Source organism: Plectropomus leopardus, chromosome 11, assembly GCF_008729295.1.
Source record: "Plectropomus leopardus isolate mb chromosome 11, YSFRI_Pleo_2.0, whole genome shotgun sequence".
Lineage (NCBI taxonomy): Eukaryota > Metazoa > Chordata > Actinopteri > Perciformes > Serranidae > Plectropomus > Plectropomus leopardus.
In genome coordinates this window covers 32,316,196-32,324,863 of record NC_056473.1, presented here as the reverse complement: position 1 = coordinate 32,324,863, position 8,668 = coordinate 32,316,196, and the positions used below count along the sequence as shown (strand labels likewise).

The 8,668-nt window shown below is 36.7% G+C and overlaps 1 long non-coding RNA gene across 1 annotated transcript in view; it reads left to right on the top strand.

Annotated features, from left to right (window-relative positions):
• The first annotated feature begins 2,369 nt into the window (after nucleotides 1-2,369).
• LOC121949739 overlaps nucleotides 2,370-8,668 on the top strand; it is a 45,357-nt gene continuing 39,058 nt past the window's right edge. The window contains exon 1 of the long non-coding RNA XR_006106293.1: nucleotides 2,370-2,548. This is a non-coding gene — a long non-coding RNA (uncharacterized LOC121949739). The remainder of the gene's footprint in view (nucleotides 2,549-8,668) is intronic.

Below are 8,668 nucleotides of genomic sequence, written 5' to 3'. Positions count from 1 at the left end.
CCTCTGCAGCAGTGCCATGTTCAACTTAGTAGTTTTTTATTTATGAACTAATTTTAAAGCCAGTGTAATGCGAAATTATTTGATTATAGGAAAGTGGTTGGCCTTGTATAACACAAAGAAAGAAAAGCCTCTCTTATTCCTCACTCGTTCTGGTTATTAATTTCTCCTCTGTGTGATATTTGGAGGGAAACATGTTTATTTTTCCACTCTTTCTTCAGTGCAGATTGTGATTGAATTTTGTCTTTTAACTTTTCTACGAGTCTCTGAAAATGCAGTAACCTCCATTGTTTGTAAAAACTACTTATTCCAAGATGCTTTGCATGCATCAGGGGTGCAGAGAAGGAGAGGCATTATGCCACAACATGACCCATAGATGGGGAACTTTCTCCTGAAAATACAAAGAGGATGAAGTGAGTGTAAGTGGGTTCACATCCTCATGATTGATGTGGATCAGGGAGGCAAATGTGAATGATTTATAATCAATTTTCAAATATTTAAAGGTGAGTTTTCAGCCTATTCCAGAGTCAGGACTGTCTTTTGTGTGGTGGCTTTGCTCCTCTGAATATCTTTTTGAGGGATTCATTCAGTTGTTTCCATAAAGTTGGAGAGTTCACCTGATTAGGACGCATCCTGTGAGTTTCTTTTCAAAGTAAAAGCAGCAATAGGTACTGGCAACATGTCAACAACAAATTGTATTTACAAAAAGTAGCATCTAAACTCTCTATTTTATTCTGGAATTGTGTGTTTCCTACTCTTGAACATATTTTATATTATTCAGGACTGGTTTCAATAAATCGACCAACATGCTGATTTCTGCTGATATCACAAACAGATATATGTTTTATATATTTCTCTTTCGATGAAGTAAACATGTAGCTGTCCGCTCTGCTCTCATTGTCCGACAGGTGACTCCAATCTCTTCTAGGGCACCAAAATGTCTCGATCTGGTCCTGATACGGTCATTTATTAGCGTGCTCGCTGCCTGCAGTAGCCGCTGAACACCGGTGTAAGCGGCCGCCGTCTCCCTCCTTCTACTCTGTGTGTGTGATGGGGTCATGATGAGAGGACATGATGAGAGGACACCCTGGACATGGTTTGAGTTCAGGTGTAGTGAGTTTCCAGCTCAGTTATGCTGAAAGAATAAACTCATATCTGATGTTTGATTCCTTCCAACAACAAGTACAACAACATGTAAATATGCAGAGATCACAACAAAGCTGTTACTTAGGGACTGTTCTGTAGCTGTGCTGCTTCCTGACAGTTTTGGGGAATGTTCCACTATAACTAAAAGAGAATATCATTTTTGACATTGTCTTCTTTTGCAATATATATATATATATATATATATATATATATATATATATATATATATATATATATATATATATATATAATATATATATATATATTATAAATTATATGTGTTGTTGTGTTTAACGACTTTGTATTGATAAATCATACACTGCATGTAAGATTTAAAAGTCTTTTATTTCCCCAATTTACATGATGTTATAGGTTAAAAGAAAACCAAATTTATTTGAGATTAATATATATATATATATATATATATATATATATATATAAACCTATAAAATATATATTTAATCTGTATGTTGTTTAAGGATTTTGTGTTGGTTCATACAGCAAAATTTGACAAACACAAATCATAAAAATAAGGATCGTAAATACTAAAGCAAAAAAAAAAAAAAATCATTCTCTGCATTTTTGTCTGTATAACATTATCAATTTCATTTAAAAGTCATTGATTTCCTCTAGTTACATGATGTTTATAGGTCAAAGGAAACCAAATTTTAATTGAGTATATATATATATATAATATATATATATATATATAAATATATATAATCTGTATGTTGTTTTTAGGATTTTGTGTTGGTTCATACAGCAAAATTTGACAAAAACAAATCATAAAAATAAGGATACTAAATACTAAAGCAAAAAATCATCATCATCATTCTCTGCATTTTTGTCTGTATAACGTTATCAATATAATTTTAAAAGTCATTGATTTCCTCTAGTTACATGATGTTATAGGTTTAAAACACACGCGCTATATTTTGATGTGAAAAGGTGTAACAGGAAGTTGTAGATTTATGCTAGTTAGCATGACAGCGGTGGCCACGGGGTTCACGAGGACCGTCCCTCCCAGGAAGACACCAACCGACACCGCCTCCTACTCCTCCTGCTCCCCCTGCTCCTCCTGCCTGGTCTCTGAGGGCCGTCCTGGACAGCAGTCCCCGGTCTCCTCCTTGTGTCGGACGCTGCTCGGCGCTCATTACTATTCAGCGAGCGGGTTTAGCAGGTTTGTAGCGTCTCAAACATCTGGTCCTTTGCACAGCTACACCGCTAGCATCTTGTTTTTTTCGGTCCGTTTAATTTCCGTCGCTCGCTTGACTTTGCATCCAGAAAGAGTGGAGGAAACACATATTTATGTGGCGACAACGTGACTGCACGACGAGAGCTGCTGGGTGCCTGAAATGAGCAGCGGCGGCTGAAAAGGACCCAGAAACACCGCCGGCACAGCAAGGTGAGAGCATGTTTTTTTATGCAGCCAAATGGTCTCTGCACGGGGTGCTTTCCTCTGTGCTCGGTGAAACGCTGCTTTGTGGTGTAGTGATGAAGAGGAGGCATGATGGTCCTCCTCCTCCAGTGTCTCCAGTCTGCTGGTGTCGGAGGCCATCGGCTCTTTGCATCTCCCTCTGCCCATTGTAGTCCTTGACCTGCCTCACGATGATGGAAATCCTCCACAAAGTCCGAGCACTCAGACAAACTGTGCACTTATTTCAGTCCCACATTTAATTTTTGCAGGTTTTTAAATTATCAGTGGTGAAATTCATTCATGCATTCATACATTTACTCAAATGCTGTACTTAACCCTATCAAACATGTTCAGATTGGTTTATTTCAAAAACTGGTAAAAAGTTTCTAGAAAATTAAAGTTAAACAAATAAATGATCAGAAAACATATGGAAAAAGGCATTTGGCACAACTTGGCAAATGTACCTCAAATTAAGAGAAATTACGTGTTTTTTAAAAAAAAGAGGAAAAAAGGTGACAACAAATGACCTGGAGATTTGTTTTTAAAGACTTAATTTCTATATTGTATAATTAATGTTATTAGATATAATAATAATAATAATAATAATGATAATACATTTCATATATAGAGCGTTTTTCAAGAAACTCCAAGACACTTTACAGTTGTCAAAAAAGATCATATATATACTACTAGAAAAAATGCAGAGAATTAAAAAAATACGTATACATATTTCCCATTCAACATCATTTTTGAAATTTTTGAAAAATGTGCAAATCAAGTTGATGTCTTTCAAAACTGGGAAGAAGGAACTGAGCAACTCATAGAAAAATTCCATAATACATCCATGGAAAATACCCCCAAAACAGCAAGAAATTAATGAAAAGTACAAGAAAATAGTGTGAAAATTAGCACAAAAAAAATTTAAAAAGCAAAAACAAACAAGGATATGACCTAAAAAGTGATTAAAAATAACAATTCTGTAAAATAACTGTAAAAAGAAATATAATTATGATTATTTTTAATATAGTAGTGATTTACGATAATATTGGCACGTCATCAGTATCGGCAGATTTTGTCTTTAAAATGAAATATCAGATCGGCCAACATGCTGTTTCTGCTGATATGACAAGCAGATATTGTTTTATTGACAAAGTGAACATGTACAAAACATCAGCCCTAAGCTGAAGTATTTTTCCTATTTTGTACAATGAATGAATATTGCATACATTTAAAAGCATTGCATTTTATGTCTCCATCTGCTGGAGAGGGTGTCATGATTAGAGTATGCATAATACGATGTTAATTCCACTACAGAAGAGACTCGATCGTCACTAAAACAAGACGGAGGAAAAATGTGGATACATTGATATCGGTATTGGTTATCTCCCAATTGAGCTGTTTTTTTTGGCATATTGGATATTGGCAAAAAATCCAATATCGTGCATCCCTTGCTCAGTGAAAAAATACCTGCAAAAAGCACCGTAATGCAGCACAAGAAAATCGTTGTTGATCCAGGTTTCGAAGGGTTAATTAGAAATGAAAGTTGAAAGGCAAATATTGTTTCTTGTTGATGTAATGTAGCTCTGAAATACATCGATGTGTGATGACATTTTTTGGACATTTTTTTATTGTATTACAATGCCGGACAAGAGGGACACGGAAAAAAAACCCAATTACTATCAAGGGTTCCTTGAAAAGTCATGGAAAAGTTTTGAAATTTGTCCATGAATTTGTGTGGGAACCCTGGTTGTAGTAACAGGGAAAAAAGTTACAGTAAAAATGTCCAACATGTACTTTTAAAGTATTTTTCAGAGAGTTCTCAGTATATTTTCAGTAATTTCCAGTGAATGCAGTCAACACGCTCTGTCCCTTTAAATGTGGTCTACTTTATTGCGTTGACATTTTGCTCCCAAATGACATTAAATGCAGTGATGTGGTTAGAGCTTGACATTAAAAAAATCATAGAAGTTTTCAAAAATTATGTAATTATGAACAGTTTAAAAAAAAAAAAAAAGCAAATTGGATTGATTTCTTTTGAAAATGGGAAGAAGGGACTGAGCAACTTATAAGAAAATACCCTCAAGACATTAGTAAAAAGTGCAAGAAAATTACCTGAAAATTAGCATTAAAAAAGTAATGTAAAAAACTAACAAGGAAATGAACTGAAACAGTGCCTAAAAATACAAATGTATGTATTGTAATTTGAAATATATATAATTATGATAATAATAGATATTATCATAGAAAAAAGTTACAGTAAAAAAAAATTTGACACGTACTTTGAAGTCCTTTCCAGGAAGTTTTCAGGGCATTTTAGACTCTTAGTAAAGTATTTTCCTAGAAACGTAGTCAACACGCACTCTCCCTCAAACTGTAGTCTACTTTATCGTTTTGACATTTTGCTCCTAAATGACATTAAATGCAGTGACTTGGTTAGAGCTTGACATTTAAGCATCCCTCCTTCTTTACTGTTTCCTCCTCTTTTTCTTTTCTCGCTCCCTTCTCCCTCTAGTCACCTTTCCTCCCCTCTGTGTGCTTTTTGCTCCCTCTCCGCTCTCCTCCGCTCTCCTCCCTCCCACATCCCCTCTCTGCTCCCTCTTTCTGCACACTTGACACCCATTTGCCCTTCTTCCCCACTTCTTTTTCGCCTTTTGTCCTCTCGCCTGCCCCCCCCCCCCTTCATTCATCTCTCCATCGCTCTCTTTTTCCCCTCCATCGATTTGCCTGGCGGTGTTGCTAAGAGAAACAGCAGTCTGAGTGCCGTGAAGGATAGAGTAGATGGAGGGGCAGCGTCGTCTGCTCGATCTTCTCTTCTCTTCTCTTCTCTTCTCTTCTCTTCTCTTCTCTTCTCTTCTCTTCTCTCTCTTTCTTCTCTTCTCTTCTCTTCCGAATAAATGCAGTTAAGGACATTTGCTAAGCTTCCGTCTTTCTATCTGATTTGGTGGAGAAGTCAGAAATTATCTATACCAGGGATGCTTAACTTGCTTTGCTTGGGGGCCACTTTTGCAAAAAGACAGAGGCCAGGGGCCAGTTGCAGCAACCCCATTCTTGTTTTTAGGATTTTAGGCCATTTCCAGGATTTTAGGATGTTTCCAGGGTTACAGGGTGTTTCTTGGATGTAACAATGTTTCTTTGATTTAGGATGTTTCTTGGATTATAGGACGGTTGTAGGATTTTCGGATGTTTCTAGGATTTAAAGATTTTTCAAGGACTTTTAACATTTTCAGGATTTTAGGACATTTCTTGTTTTTTGGGACATTTCTAGGATTTTAGGACATTTCAAGAAGGACATTTCTTTTCTTGGGTTCTGGGACGTATCAAGGATTTTAGGATGTATCTCAGATTTTAGGATTTTAGGATGATTTGAGGACATTTCTAGGATTTCAGGTCATTTTTTGTATTTTAGATATTTTTTGTTTCTAGAATTTTAGGTAAGAATGCACAATGATATGGGCACGCCATTGATATTGGCTTTAAAATGATTTCTGCCCATATCACAAATATATATATTTTTTTGTTTTATTGAAAAAATGAGCACGTACAAAACACCAAGTTTTTGTCTTAATGAATATTACAGATATCATCTTTTCATGCCATCATGATAAGAGTATGCATAGATAATATGATGTTACTTCCACCACAGAAGAGACTTGATGATCACTAAAATTAGCTGGTGGAAAAAAATCGGTTATATCAGTATCTGTATTGGCTGTCGACCAAATTAGTTGTTTTTTTATCGGCATATTGGATATTGACAAAAAATTCAATATTGTGCATCCCTATTTTTAGGACACTGGGAGCTCAGACTTCCGTCGGGGGATGTGGTGGATCCTCCACTGGCACTTTTTTTTTTTTAAACAAACAAGCTCTATTTTAATGCTGTTTTATGCACTCTGGCACCTTTTGTAGACTAAAAGTACAAAAACAGCTGAGTTGAGTATCACTGGTTTATACTATAGGAAAGGGGAAGGTGGAGAGATTATGCTGAAACAGGTTTTTGGAAAGTACACATAGGCGCCTTTGCATAGGTATACAGAGAGGGGGTTTCTGGGTAACAGTAACTCACAAAGAAGTTGTTGCACACACACCCAGAATCACACGATGTGCCCATGCCTGCTCCTCCTGTACTTTAAACAGTTAGTGCATGTACATGCACATAATAGTCCCCTTTTCCAAAAAAGACAGTATTCCTACTGCAGCCATGCATACTCCGACTAACGTTTAACATGTTTATCATGTTAAAACATGAAAAAGTGGAACAGCTGGAGCTGCTTGTCATTTTGCTTCTTTGCATCAAAATAGGATTTTTTTCACACTTTCCTGCCAACCGCAGACTTTTTTGCCTCTTTCCTCCCGTCACCTTCTTGAGAAGGTATGATAATTGCGCATATCCAAAAATCTGTGGATATCCAAGTCTGACATAAAGTTTAAAAGCAGGTGTGTTTCTCCTTTCGTTCAGAAATGTGGGATTTTCATGACATTCATTTCTGCCCCACAGTTTCTGCAACTGTTGGCAAGTTGGTTTGTCTATAACGTAACCATGACAACGCACAGAGCTGAACCTGAACAGGTGAGAGGCCCTGTGTCGCAAACTGCAGGAAAACCCCAGTTGTGTGTACATGCCCAAAGAATGTTCCCAAAACCTCGAATAATACCGCCATATCCCACGTCTTTATCAGAAAACGCTTTATTTGGAAAATAGCCTAATTGTGAGTATTTAAACTAAATGTGCTCTTTATATGACCCACATTACATTCAGAAAATTGCCATATTAGGAATATTAAGGTACTTTTAGTGTGCATGTAACTGTTTCCATCGTGTGTATAGAAAGAAGATGATTGAGAAAATAATTTTTCAGGCCATTAAAGGAAAAATATTTCTCTTTCAACCCAAAACTCACTGTATGATCGTGATGACAGTTTATTAACGTGTGTGTTAAATGTGTCCTTACTGGTTTTAAATAGAAACCCTTAACGTCTTCATCTTTCGCTCTTCTCATCCCACGTGGACATATTTTTAAAGGAGCACTATGACACTTCATCCTCTAAGAAAACCCGGGGGCTTAGATGTAAGCAGGGATGTTCTCACGGTAGCTTATAATCCTTTGAATGTCACAACCTTCAACCCGGCCTTCTGCTTTAATCATCTAACTGTTAAAATCAGCAGAAACGTCAGCAGACTGTCACCCAGGGAAGTAAAATCACAAGCAGCAACAACCCCCAGCATCTCAGCAGTGACTGTACAAATGGCAGAGAGAGAGAGGCTGTTTTCCAGGCCTTGAAATGGTTTGGAATGAAAAGAATGTTTTGGAAAAGTCTGAAGTATCCAGTATTTTGGCAATTTTATAAAAAAAATGTAAAAAAACCCCTTTAAAACATCACTTGTGTCATACACAGACGGGAATCGCATCGTGACCAAGCCCGCCAAATCTGAGAAGCAGGTAAAGTTAGCAAGTGTGAGCAGTTTGCACGAGAAATGTGTTTAATTAATGCAGAGTTTATACAAATGCTTGATGTGCTTAAAGTACTTGAATTTGGCACTCAGAAATTACTGGAATATCTTCGAAATTGGGCATTTTTTTAACCTCGTCTTTGAAAAAAAGTACTTGAATAAACTGGAAGATTTATTATTTAATGAAATGATTAAAAATCATGACCTGTGGCCTGTGTTTGCTCCCATTTATGGGAGAATTTGCACAATTCTCTTGCAGCAGATGGTTGTTGGGAAAACAGTTTCATCCTTGAAAATAAAAAATAAGTGCTTGAAAAAGTACTTGAAAACTAATTGGATTTGACTTGTCCCTGTGTTACCCATTGTAAACTACTTAATTAAAGTCATGGAAATGGGGTAAAATAATATGAAAAAGTTATTGGAATTGGTAAAACTGCGTGGTTCCCCTGTGGGATGGCTTGGCTTGGTTTGGCTTGGCTTGGCTTGGTTTGGTTTAGCATGTCAGCCCAGCGTGGCAGAGATCTGCATCTTCATTACAAGAGGGATACCTGCTTGAAGGAGAGTCTTAAACTGATGAGGGCTTGTCTTACGTGATGACGTTTAAAAGTAGCGGGCTGATCCACGGCTTAAGTCCTCTTTCATTTTTGCTGCAAGTGT